The sequence below is a fragment of the Balaenoptera physalus genome (genome assembly GCF_965194825.1).
Source record: "Balaenoptera physalus genome assembly, chromosome: 11".
Classification (NCBI taxonomy): domain Eukaryota; kingdom Metazoa; phylum Chordata; class Mammalia; order Artiodactyla; family Balaenopteridae; genus Balaenoptera; species Balaenoptera physalus.
The window spans coordinates 100,219,138-100,235,804 of NC_138896.1; the positions used below are offsets into that span (position 1 = coordinate 100,219,138).

General features: G+C 37.8%; 1 long non-coding RNA gene across 7 annotated transcripts in view; it reads left to right on the forward strand.

Moving 5' to 3' along the window:
* Window positions 1–13,074, forward strand: part of LOC309637548 — a 190,135-nt gene extending 177,061 nt beyond the window's left edge. For 5 of the 7 annotated variants that reach the window (XR_014250626.1, XR_014250627.1, XR_014250628.1 and 2 more), the window contains 3 exons: window positions 1,995–2,118; window positions 6,005–6,133; window positions 12,187–13,074. This is a non-coding gene — a long non-coding RNA (uncharacterized lncRNA). Of the gene's footprint in view, window positions 1–1,994; window positions 2,119–4,556; window positions 4,630–6,004; window positions 6,134–12,186 lie in introns of all 7 variants that reach the window. The other 2 variants (XR_014250629.1, XR_014250630.1) reach the window with 2 other exon arrangements.
* Window positions 13,075–16,667: the final 3,593 nt, after the last annotated feature.

Consider the following 16,667-nt stretch of genomic DNA (forward strand, 5'->3'; position numbering starts at 1 on the left):
AGTAGGAGTTTATGGCCTTTGTCATACATGGTGATGCAATTTCCATAGGTCATCATTCGTTCTTTGAGTATTTTTCTTGCAACTGTTTATTGGGACTGTTCCCAGGGGTCGGTCGGCTGGTTACCACATAAGTAAATACAGGTTTGACTTGCGAAACAAGTGTCAGAGTCCTTCCTCAAGGCACAGGTTGGAAGTAGTTTCCGATTTGGCAGAGGGAGTCTTGCTCCAGGACAGATTCTCTTTAACTTGCCAGAAACGTAAGTAAGCTTTTTTATTTGTTTTGAGCTGGATAGTTGCACTGAGATCACAAGGCCCTGGAGACACACTGAAGCAGACCTTTGCAAGGGGATAAGTGTGATTATTGTTTTTGGACCTGGGAGCTGAGATCAGCTTTTGATTATTATTATTATTATTTTTTAGCATGACACAAGTATAATCCCAATTTACTGGCCTGTGACATCAAAAAAGATTACATGTCCTATGTTTTAAAAACAATGGTAACAAAATAATGGTTCCATTCATGTGATTGTTGGCAATTAATGCTTCTTAGACTGCCCCAAATATTTCTGGGAGGCCCCAAAGGGGTATTCCATGTATGATCACAAACCAAGTTGTTGGCAGAGCACTTAGCTATGTCCGCTTTGCTCTTCCTCTTTTGGTCTAGTGCCCACATAGCTGATCTTTTGCCCAAGATTTAATATGACAGGTGTCAGTGCTTATAATCAGACTTCTACTATCAAAGTCAAGGGTCATGTCTACAGACCTCAAGACATTCATTTTTTAAAATTAAAAATTGTATTGAAGTATAGCTGATTTACAATGTTGCGTTAATTTCTGCTCTACAGCAAAGTGATTCACTTATACATATATTCTTTTTTTATATTCTTTTCCATAATGGGGTGTCACAGGATGTTGAATACAGTTCCCTCTTCTCTACAGTATAGGACCTTGTTGTTTATCCATCCTGTATATATACTGGTTGGCCTCTGCTAATCCCAAACTCCCAATACTTCTCTCCTCCACTCCTTCCTCCCCCTTGGCAACCACAAGTCTGTTCTCTATGTCTGAGTCTGTTTGTTTCTGTTTTGCAGATACTGTATGTTTGTGTTGTATTTTAGATTCCACATATAAGTGATACCATATAGTATTTAAGACATTTATTCTTGAGTTGTGTATTAGTTCTGATAGCAACAAATACACCTCTAAGTCTCAAAAGTTAAACACAACAAATGTTTCTCCTTCACAACAGTCTGATTTGTGCTAAGTGGCTTTCCTGGGCAGCTTTCCTCTAAACGGTGACTCAGGGATCCAGGAGTTTTCCATAGAGTGAGGCTGCCATCCGAACCAAGTGGCCTCAGAGGTTCCTACGGAAGGAAAGGGAAGCTGTATGGCCAGGCGTTGATGTGGTCTACATTATGTCCTCCCAGATTCCTTGACTCAGAACCCAGTTACATTTGTTCCAATCTAACTGCAAGGGACGCTGTAGAAATGCAGTCTTTCTGTGTGTCTTGGAGGAGAAACATGAAACATGATTAGGTAAATATGCAACACAGGGTCTACCATCGGGAACCAGTACATTTCTGAGTTTTAGGCAGAAGATGGGCGAATACAGACCCTATGCCTCCCATCCCCATGACGCTGGCCATACTGTGTCTCTACCCGGATCATGAAACAGCTTGCTTGAGCTCAGAGTCTCACTGCTGTTTCGCTTATTATTTCTGGCTCTTACATCTTGTACTCTAGAAGCTCAAACTGATTGTAGGAGTTCGATAGCATGTTCTTTTCCTAATCCTCTTCCATTCTGTCCCTAGAATTCACATTCCTAAGCTAAACTTTCTTCCTTCTTTAGTTATAAAGCCCAGATTCTTGTTAATGTTAATCTAGGCAAATACAGGAGGAAACAGTTATGGGGCAGGCTGCTTAGATGAACATCATCTGAGCCAAAGCCCTGTCACCAGCAGGGCTCTGGAACACGGGGTTTACCTCGTTTACAGCTTCTTCAGAAGAGTGTGGGACTGTTGCTGCCAAGATGGAACTGCTTAGATACGGAGAGTTTGATCCGTGAAGATTGCATTCGGCATCAGTCAACCAGCTCTTGAGCAACAGTGGCTTGACGTGGTAAGAGTTCATCTTTCTGCCTGCCTACTTTTATTTATTTATTTTTTAGTAAGTCTGAAGGTAGGTATTTGCTGGCATTGGCTCCAGTCCTTAATGATGCTGAGTCCATAATCTCTGGAGTTTCCTTGTCCTTCTAGCTTTTTCATCTGTGGTTGCAGAAGCCATGTGATACGGGCTATTACATCAGATTGAATGCAGAAGCAGATATGAATTATCACAGTTAGTGAAATACAAAATAGTGCCATTCTATATTTATATATTTTTGCTTTGGAAAGACATTTTTAATGCAAACATTATTTCTGTTAAGAGTTAATGACTTTATTGCTATTTTTAAATAAATGAAAAATAAAAATTTTAAATGTTTCAGATTTAACTTCCAAAACGGTAAATATTTAATCCCCAAAAGGAAAAGGTTTTTGGGGAATCCTCAAGAATTATTAAAGTGGTTGAGGGTTTCTGAGACCAACACACTTGAGGAAAAGCTGCTGTATGTAATAAGCAGCTTTTGTGCTCATTGTGTATCACACCTGCTTTTCTCAGTTTATCATTTGGCTACTGTTTATTGGGTTTTTAGTTACGGGAGTTTTAGGATTTTTATGGAGTTAAATTTGTCAGTTTATTCCCTATATAATCTCCTCTGTCTTTCTACTATTCTCATGTGTTTTTTTTTTTTTTTTTGCTTAAACATTATCTTATATTTATATCTTTAGTGCTTAGACATATTAATATATGGATATCACTCTTTTCTCCCCACAGCCAGTTCAACGTATATGTCTGAACATCATATTGAATGTCATCCTTTTGTACTCTTTTCATTTGATAAATTCCAATGTATAATCAGTATTTTAAATAACCTCTGATTTTTCCCTTAGCCTTTGGGTATTTCTCTGCTAGAACCAAACAGACAGCTCTCATTACCATAGCTTTAAAATAAGACTTTGACATCCACCTGTTTTCAAAAGTGCTCTTTCTTCATTTTCCTTTCCCCTAATTGTCCTGATTATTCTCATCTACTTATTTTTCCACATAAAATTTAGAATAACTCTGAAGTTACAAAAGATATACAGTAATACGGTGATGGGAATTGCATTGAACAAAAGAATCAACGTCTTTATATTTCTGAGTAGTCTAGTAATCCTAGCCATTAGTTTGTCTTCTTATATGTAGTCAGTAAGTTTATATATTCTTATAGGTCTTGCATTTTTGTGCTAGATTTATTTTTAGGATCTCACTGTGTTCTTTCTAACTTTCTAAGACTATATGGTTAGACACTTAAAAATCTCCATTACTGCAATGCCACAACCAACCTATTTTTAGTGTCCCTGCCATCATTCCCAGTTTTAGGAACTTTTTGGTCAGTTTCTCCTATGGGCTTTCAATTCTTCTGTCTACACTTAACATAATGTTAATCTTTCATCATCATCATCGTCATTATTTTTTTGCTATTCATCTTTTTACATTTTCTGTCATGCATTAGAAAATCTGAGAGTGAATAATATTCATCTTTCTAACATAAATTTTCAGAAAATATTTTCAAAATGAACTACTACTGCCCTATATCCCAAGGTATCTCTATTTCTGGGATCTGACTTTTTTTTTCCCCCCAGCTTCCCAATAGAGTTTTGAGGCAGTTCTTTTCCTTTTCATTCTAGAGTTCCTTAAGGTTGGATTGCTCCAAAGGGAACTGAGCAACTATACTGGGTGCAATGGATGATGTGAACTTTATGGACTTTCCTGGAGTGAAGGGGAAGTAGATGATATAGCAAAACTTGTACAGAATTTCAAACATTATTTTCTTAGTTGTCACACATCATGCAAAATTGTCTGGCCTATACTACTGGATTATCCAGCCCTTTTGGAGAATATGTAAATTTAGATACTTTACCAAAAACTTCAGATGTTATTTGAGCTTTATAAGTTGCCCTGAAAGAAATACTTAATTTTTAAGGTTAGTTCTCTTGCTTATGGGACAAAGAAAGAAGCATATCTTTTTGAACGTTTTATCATTATTATAATGTTCATAGCAAGCAACATGAGGTCTTTCATTTAACTGTCTATTTAACTCGATTAATGTTAAAAACAACAGCCCAAACTGGAGTCACTTATGCTAAAAGCTCCACTTCACCAAAGTGGGACTTGACTTAAAATTATAGTTTCAGCTTTCTCAGAAATACACTCTTAAGGCAATCAGGGTAATCTGTATGATAGAGGCCTGCCATCCCATAAAGGACAGAAACTTTGCAATAACCAACTACTTTTTTTTGCCTAGTATAACTTCCTTTTTCCCGCTCCCTTCTGTCTGTAAAATTCTTTCATTTTGTGCGGTTCCCCAGAGCTTTTCTCTAGCTGCTAGACTGGATACTGCCCAATATATGAATCACTTAGTACAGCCCGTAAGGTCTTTAAATTTTACTCGGTTGGATTTTTTTGGTTAACAGTTTGAAGGTGCTGATGATGGGATCCAAAGAAGACTTCTGACAGCTTTGGCGACAACAAGAAACACAGCTGTTGGTACCCACAAACTCTTTCAGTTCTCCTTTTCATGATTTTCAAGGGCCGGGGTTCAGTTCCTCTCAAATCCAAGTTCTGCCCTTGTTGCACTGAGCTCCCAATCTAACTGGCCTTACAGTCCGGGGTTAATCGGTTAGCCTAGACTGCTGGGAGGCTCTGACAGAGCACTCCTCCTCAGCCCTTGGTTAGTGCATGGTCCCAGGACAGAGCTTAATGGGTCACCTTGAGTTGGCAGATGGTTCCACCTGGACCCTGAGTCTTTAGCCCTTGGTTAGTTGGAGTCTGCATTTGTTGGGGTCTGCTGGTTTAGTCTGTAGTTCCATTTTGGAAATGGCTGGCGTTGTGCATCTAAGGCCTTTTCTTGGCCAGTCTGCAGGAACATCTCTTGGATTAATGCTGATGTCCACAGTTCTATTTCCTTGATTACTGCTGTTTTCTGCTAACGTGCACATGAGATAAAGGAATAACATATCTATCAATATAATAACGGGACTCTTGGAAGCCAAAGCTGCACAACTGGTAGTCATGGATCGAGCTCTTAAAAGCTCTTAGGGTACTTACCTAACTCTAAGACTCCCGTACTAGGATAAGTTGGTCCCGGAATGGGTTAGGTTGACACGAGGTCACTCGCCAACCTCAAGAAAATTTCCACGCAGTGAGGTACACTGTAAAATACCAAGGGGCACATCCCTCTTAGGTATTAAATATCCTCATGTTTCGAATTGAGCACACCACCTTCTTGCACAACTGCTCATTTTAGTGAACTGTGGCCCTTAAACTGTAAATCTCTTCAGAAATGGCAAAATCTTACAAAGACAACCTAGAATTACAATGGCCATTTGGGAGAATGTTACAATTTGATAAGATTTTTCATTAAAGAAGTACATTTGAAAGCAGGGGCTCCCAAGTCAAACAAACAGAAGGCGATACTTATTTTACTTGGTGTGCAGAAGCCTCTGAAAGTCTTCAAGATTCCAAAGTAGCTTCATTGATTCATTATAAAAGCCTGATGAAAAATTAAAGACACAAGAGGTACCTAAAAGAAAAGACTGTAAGACTGACGTGACTTCTCCTACTCCCCTCTAGCCTCCTTTACCTGAGAACTCACAGTCTACTAATCCTGTGCCTGAATTGCCTTTCCACTCTGAAGAGACTGTAAGCAAAAGATGGCCACGTTGGTAGCCTTACAAAAACCCGCATATCTACCTTTGAACGAGGACCTCCCTATGGATTCCTCCTAGGGTTGATGGGAATCTGAGAAAGTCTCTGGTAAACTGCTAGCAATTATTCCTGTAAACGACTAAGAGGAAACTAAAATGAAAATTAATGGAAAACCTTGGGAAATTCTGGTAGCTACCTGTGTTCCACTCCATAGTTTAAAGCCCACTCGCTCTGGAGCCTGCAGATGGGAACCTGGGGAAACTGGCAGAAGCCCGTGACGGGTGAGACCCCTTACCAGAGTCAGCGCTCCTGAATCTCGGTAGTACGCAGTCATGAGATGAAGGTAAATTGTCATGTCGTCTCCCCTTTAACAAATCCAGCCCTATTTGTTATCGACACTTTCTCTCCCAGGGACACCTACTGCCATCTTATTTGTCTCATTTTGTGTCCTGAAGGGAATTGGTCTAAGTCTGTCTGTCTTTCTTTGGCTGTCTTTGGGAGTAGCTCTGGATCTTGGGAGGGTAGTATCTTCTGCACCCTCTATGGGGACACCTCTTGCATCCACGGAGTTGTTCAGTACTGCCAGGAATATTTACTATTTGTCCCAGCTGAAACCTGACAAGACATCTGAAATGATTTTTTTTTTTTTTTTTTTTTAAGTAGCTCTGTGGTTAAAAGCATGTTAGGAACTTTTTTTTAGGCCTTCTCCCCTAAACTAAAATGAACCTATGTATCCAGAGGGAAAGAAAAACATCGCAAAGATGAGCAGTTTTAAATCTAGAACATAGGAATCTTTTGATTTCCATCCTTAGTTGAAGATCTTATCCCTGACATAAAGAAGCAAGTTGGAGATAATGTAGTTGGATGGCTGGGTGAGCCTTTGAGGTCATTCAGGTTGCAACCCGAGTCTATGAGGAATTAAAAACAACTGTGTTGGTTTTATAAAATGAGTCTTGACAAGACTCCATGCATCTCCCGAAGCAATTCAAAACCCACCTATCCTTTTTTACCAATCCACAAGCCTCCCCTCAAGAGGCTTGTAGATGTACAAGATCTGGACATAGGGAACAAAAGTCCTTGGTGAAACTTGCAGTCTTTCTCTGTGCCTTTTGGGATGTAACTATTCTACCTAGACTTCTATAGAACCAAGCTAATGCTTATTAAAAGCAAAAAACCTAGCTATTTTAAAACTAGGCCCCTGAAAAACCTCTACCACAAGTATTAGAAGTTTCAGCCATCTGGGCAGGTAACCTTATTACATATGTCAGAAACACAGTTTAGATCCAACTGTTCTTTTATAAACTAGTTCTTTTATAAGCATTATCATATTCATCTCCTGTCTAAAATTTTAAAACAAAAGCTATAAGACCTCTGTGCCTGTCTGTAGGTCTATGTATATGTTACAGATGTGCGATTTTTATCTACTTCTAGATAGTATTGCCAAAATTAATTTGTAAAGAGCTTTATTTAATTGACTTAAAGACAGAGACTGTATAAATTAAATATACTTTCAGAAATAAAAACTAATCAAATGTTTTTCAAGTTCACATGACCTAGGATAATCTTCAGTAAGCAAAGTAAACAAAAGCTAGTTTTAGTTTGTTGGTTTAAAAAAAGCGGGCATTTTTTACAGTTATCAGCATTAAATATTAAATGAAGACTTTCATTCTACCTAGGTTTACTAAAAGTCAAACAAGCTCATGTCATCTCACTATAGAACTTGTCAGCAGCTCATGTCATCTCACTATAGAACTTGTCAGCAAGAGAGGTAACTTAAGATGATAGTGGCTTAATGTCTCATGAAATTTTCAAGAGTAATCTAATCTAAAAGTAATTGTTAACAAGTAAATTAAATAGATGTAAGAAAGATAAAAGTTTATAAATAACTTTTCAACAATAATTATGCTTTATGATATATCTACTTAAAAATAATTTCCAAAATCTTTTTGGTAACTTGAAACTTTACGGTTACAGTTACACTGAGATAAATTAAATGATAAATATTTACTGAATATCTTGATCATTTCCAAATAAGATAAACTACTGAAACATTAACTACTGAGCATAAGTTTATTTACTTTTGGATTCATTTTAGTGGAACTAAAGATATTTGGGTCTTTTAGTAAACTTGTTTTCTGTTACATTGAAAAATTTACTATGAGAAAGAATATACTTTTAGAAATTATATCTATTAATAAATTTTCTGATCCAGAATGCTAGTATAACAGTTCACAATTGCTTTTTAGTTTTCACTAGGGATTAAGGATTCTAAGGGTTAAGAATTCTAATCAACAGGGAGGAGACAAGATGGCAGAGTGGAAGGACTTGAGCTCACCTTCCCTCATGAAAACACCAAAATCACAACTAACTGCTGAACAACCCTCAACAAAAAAGACTAAAACCTACCAAAAAAGATCCCCTACATCCAAAGACAAAGAAGAAGCCACAACAAGAAGGTAGGAGGTGCACTTCCGCTATATAATCAAATTCCATACCCGCCAGGTGGGCGACCCACAAACTGGAAAACAATTATATCAGAGTGGTTCTCTCACAGGAGTGAGAGTTCTGAGCCCCACGTCGGGCTCTCCAGCCTGAGGGTCTGGCATCGAGAGGAGGAGCCCCCAGAGCATTTGGCTTTGAAGGCCAGTGGGGCTTGAGTAGAGGAACGCCACAGGACTGGGGGAAATAGAGACTCCACTCTTGGAGGGCGCACACAAGTTTTCACGTGCGCTGGGACCCAGTGCAAAGCAGTGACTACGTAAGAGCCGGGCCAGACCTACCTGTGGGTCTTGGAGGGTCTCCTGGGGAGGCAGGGGTCGGCTGTGGCTCACTGTGGAGGCAAAGACACTGGTGGCCCAGGGATTGAGCTCTCCCGGAAGTTGCCATTTTGGCATAGAGACCTAGAAGAAACGAACAAATTCTTAGAAAGGTACAATCTCCCAAGACTGAACCAGGAAGAAATAGAAAATATGAACAGATCAATCACGAGTACTGAAATTGAAACCGTGATTTAAAAACTTACAGCAAACAAAAAGTACAGGATCAGGTGGCTTCACAGGCAAATTCTATCAAACATTTACAGAAGAGTTAACACCTATCCTTCTGAAATTAGTCCAAAGAACTGCAGAGGAAGGAACACCCCCAAGCTCATTCTACAAGGCCACCATGACCCCGATACCAAAACCAGACAAAGATACTGCAAAGAAAACTACAGGCCAGTATCACTAATGAACATAGATGCAAAAATACACAACAAAATACTAGCAAACGGAATCCAACAACACATTAAAAGGATCATACACCATGATCAAGTGGGATTTATCCCAGGGATGCAAGGATTTTTCAATATCTGCAAATCAATCAGTGTGATAACACCACATCAACAAATTGAAGAATAAAAACCACATGGTCATCTCAATAGGTGCAGAAAAAGCTTTTGAGAAAATTCAACACCCATTTATGATTAAAAACTCTCTAGCAAGTGGCCATAGAGGGAAGCTACCTCAACATAATAAGGCCATATACGACAGACACACAGCACACATCATTCTCAATGGTGAAAAACTGAAAGCATTTCCTCTAAAACCAGGGACAAGACAAGGTCCCTGACACTCTCACCACTATTATTCAACATAGTTTTGGAAGTTTTAGCCACAGCAATCGGAGAAGAAGAAGAACTACCGCGCACCGCGATGAGGAGTGGCCCCCGCTCGCCACAACTGGAGAAAGCCCTCGCACAGAGACGAAGATCCAACACAGCCAAAAATAAATAAATAAGTAAATTGAAAAAAAAAAAGAAGAACTAGAAGGAATCCAAATCAGAAAAGAAGAAGCAAAACTGTCACTGTTTGCAGATGACATGATACTCTACATAGAGAATCCTAAAGATGCCACCAGAAAACTACTAGAGCTCATCAATGAATTTGGTAAAGTTAGGATACAAAATTAATACACAAAAACCTCTTGCATTTCTATACACTCACAACGAAAGACATATGTGGAATGTAAGAAAAACGATACAAATGGACCAACATACAAAACAGAAACAGACTCACAAACTTAGAAAATCAACTTATGCTTACCACAGGGGAAAAGGTGGTGAGGGGAGGGATAAATTAGGAGTTTGGGATTAACATATATACACTACTCTATATAAAATAGATAATCAACAAGGACCTACTGTATAGCACAGGGAACTCTACACAATACTGTGTAATAACCTATGGGAAAAGAGTCTGAAAAAGAATGGATCTATGTGTACCACTAAATCACTTTGCTGTACACCTGAAACTAACGCAATATTGTAAAATCAACTATACTCCAATATAAAATAAAAAGTAAATTTAAAAATAAAGATATAACTCATCAAAAATAAATAGTTTACTGTGAAAAAAACTACTTAGAAATAATAAGGGTGAAAGGAAACAACTGTGTATGTTAAGTGGGCAAGGAAAGTAAAATAAGCGGTGGCTGCAAAATGAGAAAATAACAAAAAGCACAGGACAAAATCTGAATGGAGATAAAAATAGTGTAGAAAATTTGTACAAAAGCCAGCCTGGGAAAGGAATTTTATGTGTGGTCAAGCTGGCTAAGATTGGGATTGATTTATTTTTTAAAAATGAGTTTTAATATCAAAAGCACATCAATACCAAATTAGAATTTGGTTTTCTGTTAAAAAGTTTTCTTAGACTTCTGACCTGCTTTCAATAACAGATTGTAAAACTTTCCTTACCTTTAAGTAATCTGCCTGGACTTTGTATCTTACCCAGATTTACTGTGCTTTGTGTTGGCTTTATCAGGTCTTTGATTACTTAAGAAAACTGGATCTTCTCAATATTACAACAGGTGAAGTTTAATTCACAACTGTGTTCACAACTTCTATTGTCACTTTGGTTAAATATATAATGAAGTATTATTTCATAATGATCTCTAATCCTATCTAATCAACTATTCAAACCTTTTGACATTCCCAAAATTTTAAACATGAGATAGGTATGATAATACAAAACTTAGTAGTTTATAAAAGAACAGTTGTATCTAAATTATCTTTCTGAGAGATGGAATAAGTTAAGATTACCCGCTCAGATGGCTTAAAATTTTTCACTAGTGTTTGCGGTAAAGCAAATTCTAAATTTTTGACTTCAAACTAACTTTGAGATTTCCCAGTGCACCCCTGGAAAATGTCAAAGGGTTTGTTTCTGGTAAAATATTAAAATAATTAAGTTTATTTATTAAATTATGTGGGAAGTATTATCAAATAAAATGATGCTAAACCGTCTTAGGTTTTATTTGTATGGATGCATGTTATTAATAAAAGTATCCTAGAAATTGTACAAGATTCCTAGAAATCTGAAATATCCTGATATAATACTATCAGTCATAACTGAAGTTGTTATCTTAAAATGTATATCACAGAAATAACCAAATTTTCTTGTCAGTTCTGTAACCATGAGCATTTTAAGTCTTTTGTTATTGACACGCAGTTACTGTTTTACTTTGATGCTTTTGCAAAACTGAAATTCACGAAACGGACCCTACTAAGTACTCCTGACCACTGACACCACTGCCAAATTACAAGGTGTTAAACCTTAGATGCATATTGAACAACTGATGAAGGCTCCACCTGACATCTGATTTTGAGGTCTCCAGACTTTGCACAGAATCAGATAACTGACAAGGAAGAGAAATAGCTAACATAGAGGAAGACTGCTTCCTCCCAAGACTGTGGCTCACGAATATTTCTTTTCATTCCTCCTCCTTTCTCTGACCGTTCTTTTCCTAATGCTTACACTAGGAAGGTTTCATGATTATTTTGTTTACCTTTTGCCTTGCTCTGATCTGAAAAGATAATTTCATTGTTCATATATCTCAGGCCATTGCGAAGGTGGGTAAACCAACCTCCAGACGACTGTTGGATTTGCCACAATGCCGGTGACGGTAGTCTTGCCCGTCACAAAGTTCTTGATTTCCAGTGCCTCGGTTTCCCCGAAATAAACAGCCTCCTCTCTTTTGTATCAGACTCCCTGACTCTGGGCATCCATTTCCCTGTCTCTGCTTAGCAGCCCCAAACCCTGGGAACCTTGTGTCTAGGCTGTCTACAAACCTCCCGTGTGGTCGATAGAACCTCAAATTTTACTGGCCTCCATGGCTGTCATCTTTCCAGTCCTGAGCCACAGACTCGAAAGCAAAGTACCAGGGGGCATTCATAATTCAAACTTTGCTTCCTTTGGCAGATCCCTATTCCCCTGGCTAGGAGTAAGTGAAAATAAGGCTGTGATCAGGAATCTCTCCTTAACTCTTGGGGATACTGCAGAATCTACGGCTAAAGCAAAATCCCTAGACTCTGTGGCCAAAGTCGTTCTTAATAGTAAGATAACCTTTGATTATCTTTTTCAGCTGGGCCAGGAGGTGTTTGTGCCATGGCCATCTACCACTTGCTGCACTTGGATTGACACCTCTAGGGAAGATGACACTCAGCTACAATAAGATCACTGAATAAGCCAGTTGGCTTGAAAAAGTGGCTCCTTCATTTGGGTCTTTCTTTGACATATTTGATTCTGAGTGGTTTGGGTCTTGGGGACCCATACGCGAAGTACAGTCCAGACACTGGGAATTATCCTGCTTAGAATGATCAAAGCAGTCTCCCTGGTGCACGGTATTCTCTCAAAAGCTTTAAATGCATGTTCACAGCTGATAATCACCAAATAAATAATCACCGTAAGACCAGAACTTCAGAAAAGGAATGAGAATGACTAACTTAAAGACTGTGAACCTGACCCTGTGACCTGTGAATGCCACTCAGAGACTCAGCAAAAAACTGTGAGAACTCCAGAGCAGTAGCTGCTCATAGTGCTGATGCCTTAAATTTTGATCACATCTCTCAGTTAATCTGAGAGTCTGGTCAAAAGTGGGCAGCGGGGCGGGGGTTGAGGGGGAGGATTGTTACGAACAACAGAATCAAAATGGAGTCACTGACGCTAAGCCCCATGTCACCACACTGAGACAATCATAGCTCTGGCTTTCTCAGAAATAAATCTTAAACCAGTGCCTCAAAAATCTCCTGATTGGCACTAGTAGGTAATCTGCTGGATAGACCCCCTGCCATCCCCTAAAGCACTGTAACCTTACAATGACCAGCCTGATATTCTGCCTAGTGTAACTGCCTCCTTCCTGTTTCCTGTGCCTGTAAAAGTTTTTCATTTAGCACAGCTCCTCAGAGCTCCTTTTCATCTGTTAGACTGGATGCTGTTTGATCATGAATCATTAAAGCCACTAAGATTTAAACACTGACTCAGTTTTGTTTTTTTAACATTAAGAATCCATGATGGAGGAAGTACTACTCAGTAATAAGGGGTCATGTTAGGAACAAAGAATTTAAGTAAAAGTATTTTTAAAATAGACATATGGCTGCAGAAAATAATCTTGTCCCTTCTAAATCACTGTGACTTGGAGAAACATCCAAAGGATACTCCAAAAGAAGGAACTTCTCATTATGATGGGTAAAAGTAATAAAGAATATTAAATTTTATTTGGGATTCTCTACTTTCAAAAGTAGAGACTGGCATACTTTTAAAGTTTCTATCAAACAGGCCACTTTTTTAAAGTTAGAGCTTAAAGACAAACAATTATTTTTAAAGTTCACTCATTTTCTAAACAAATGACATTACACATTATATAAAGATATATATACTAGTACAATGAGAAATTTACCATTCTCAGGAAAGTTAAGAGGTTTAGGTACATTAGTTCCTTGGAAACAGACTATTCAACTTCCATAATTAAAAAGAAATCCAACTCTGAGGTCTATTTATTATAGAAAAATTGATTCATAACTGTAAGTGAAATTTGTATTTCATTAAACAGATTTTCCAAAGAATTGATTATTGTTCTAATGGCCCTGTTTACTTAAACAATTAAATTAGCATTTAATGAGAAAGAAAAGTTGTAGCCAATTAAAGACCAAAGTAATACAAACACTACATTTTCTAGCAATTAATTGATAACTTGCTTGCTATGGGCTATCTAACAATTAACCAGGGGAACATTTCTAGGAAATAGAAAACGTTAATGCAAATGTGTTCTGGATTTGTTTCAAATCCATTTACCATATTATCTAATGTGGCATAAGCAGAAAACCCCCAAGAAAGATTAATATTCAAAAACACCTCTAAAGCCTCCTGGTGTTGGGAGCCCTAATTGTTTTGGCAACATAAATTGTTAAAGGAAGGAATTTCTAAGGGCATCCATCACAGGCATCTGAATAAAAACAGGAGAATAAAGAGTTTTCCAGATGTTTCCCTGTATGTTATGGACTGGCAGCTCTCAACCCATGTGACTACTGATGTACTCAAGCTCACATTCCCATGGCAGTGGCCGGGGCCATGCGTGGTTACAGGTGTCTTATCTAAACACCATCTCTATCACCAAGAAAGCATATTGCAAGTGACTGTGAGAGCCATCATTAACCTTGACTCCTCCCTATTTCATGTTTTAAACGTCATTAAATTTTTTTTACCTTGACCTTTTAACACTTATTAATTCAAAATTGAATGTGGCCCACAGTGGCTCCCTGTGCTGAGTCATTACACGACTATTAAGAATTGTTAAAATAGAAATTACCTTTTCAACTCCTATGAGTGGGATCCAAGACGTTTACCTCTTCAGGTAACATGTTGAATGCTCATCCAACTGTCCAGCTGTTCAATTAGTTAATGTGACATTTGACTATTTAGAAGGAGAAAAAAAAAACACTGGCATGGTGTAAATGAAATATCACATCAGGGTTTCCTAAGCTCAGCACTACTGATATTACGGACAGGATAACTCTTTCTTGTAGAGGGCTCTCTTGTGCACTGCAGGATGTTTAGCAATATTCTTGGTTTCTACCCACTCGATGCCAGTAGCAGCCCCCAGGATGACACCTAAAATGTCTCCAGACATTGCCAAATGGCCCCTGGGGGGGCAAAATCACCCCCAGTTGAGAACTGCTGTCTAGACTGCCAACCAAGTGTGCGCTGCTCATGTGCGCCTTGGGTGGCTGTGTTGGCAAAGCCCTGGGAACCAGTTATTCAGAGTGACATGGCATGTACTTATGTAATCAGTTCTGACCCTACTCAAGTTCTTTTTTGAAAGAAAAGGAAAATCTTCATGTAGTTTGAAAACCAAAGGCAATGGGCCATGATAAAATCACCTACCGCAGTCATGTTTTCTCTCCTTTCCAGGGAGAGCCAAATGAGGTATTTGACAAAAGAAATTTATAGGTTGCTAAAAGTTTTCGGTTCATTTTTTAGAGGCAAATTGAATCTATTTTCCTGAACCGTGTGGCATTAATCACCAGGAAAATGTCTGTACATGCAGGAGCTATCCCTATCCTGGGCTTTTGAAATACAACAATCTCAAGTGTTCTGCGGGAAAACAAGTCTTGCGTTGACTCATAGTTCATCTACTGATGATATCATCTTCATCTGCGCAGACGGTAGAGAGAAATTACATGAGTTCTATTAAGGCTTGAACACCACCCATCTATCCCAATAGAACAGTCACAAAAAAAGGTAATTTTTCTCAGTATCACCATTACCTTCAGTCTGTGTGAAATTATTACCTCCATACACAGAAAAGCAATGGACCTTCAACTATTTATTCCATTCAAGTTGTCAAACTGTAACAGAGTGAAAATGCCAATAATTTATAGCTAGGCCTTATTACACTTCTAGTATATCATATATGGAAACCTAAGCACATTATAGACAGCTTCCATCAATAAAAGAAATACAGCTGGCCAGGCTAGGGTGAACCAAAATCTATGTGCACAAGCCCTCACCAAAAGGAATGCACATTTAAGTTTTCATTAAATATACTTTTTCCATCACTTTTCATGCTCTTTTGACTTGACAATATGGATCTTTTATTTCTGCACCCCGAAGAGTCTAGCACTGGGCCTGGCACTGAGAAAGCATGAGACAAAAAATGTTACTTGAATAAATGAGTCAATAACAGCTAATTCTTTTTGTATCAGGTTAAGATGGTAACATTATAATTACACAGCAATGTGACTCATACGTAGTGAAACAAGGAAAAACAAGTACATCTGTCATTTCTTTGAGTCTAAAAATTGAGCAAAATAAATTGACATTGATCAAAATAAGAATCTGTTTTATAGAATTTCGTAAGGTATATACAGATGTTTTGGTAAGCAGAAATCCAGGTGAGATTGAAACTAGAAAACTGTTCAATGATGCAGTGTGTTTTTAAAAATATACTTTAAAATATCATTTTATAAAAACAATTTAATGTGACACATAATTGTAGAATACTTGGAAAATATAAAAACAGGTATTATGTAATTCTTGTAATTCTCCTAATTCCATTTCCTAGATATAATAGAGTTAATTTATTGGTTCATTTTATGTAGAAATTGTTACAATTATTTCACCTAATCCAATAAACATATCTGATTCTTTAACAATATACTGCAAATGTCTTAAATAAACACATTCTTTTTAAGGGTTGTGTAAGATTTCACTAGAATGTGTACTGAGAATGATAATCATATACCTATTACTGGCTATTTAGAATATTTCCATATTTCTCAGTTAAGAAAATATCATTGCTAACTATTACTCATGTATTTTGTGTACCTTGTACTTGGAATTACTATCTGCAGCTATGTCTATTTTTAAGCATCTTGTTATATCTCGCCAACTGTTATGGGTTGAATTCTGTCGCCCTCAAATTCACATGTTGAAACTCTAACCCCTAGTACCTTGGGACGAGTCCTTATTTAGAAATAGGGTCATTGCTGATGTATTATGTTAAGATGAGGTCATACTGGAGTAGGATGGTTCTTCATGCCTGTATGACTGGAACCTTATTAAAAG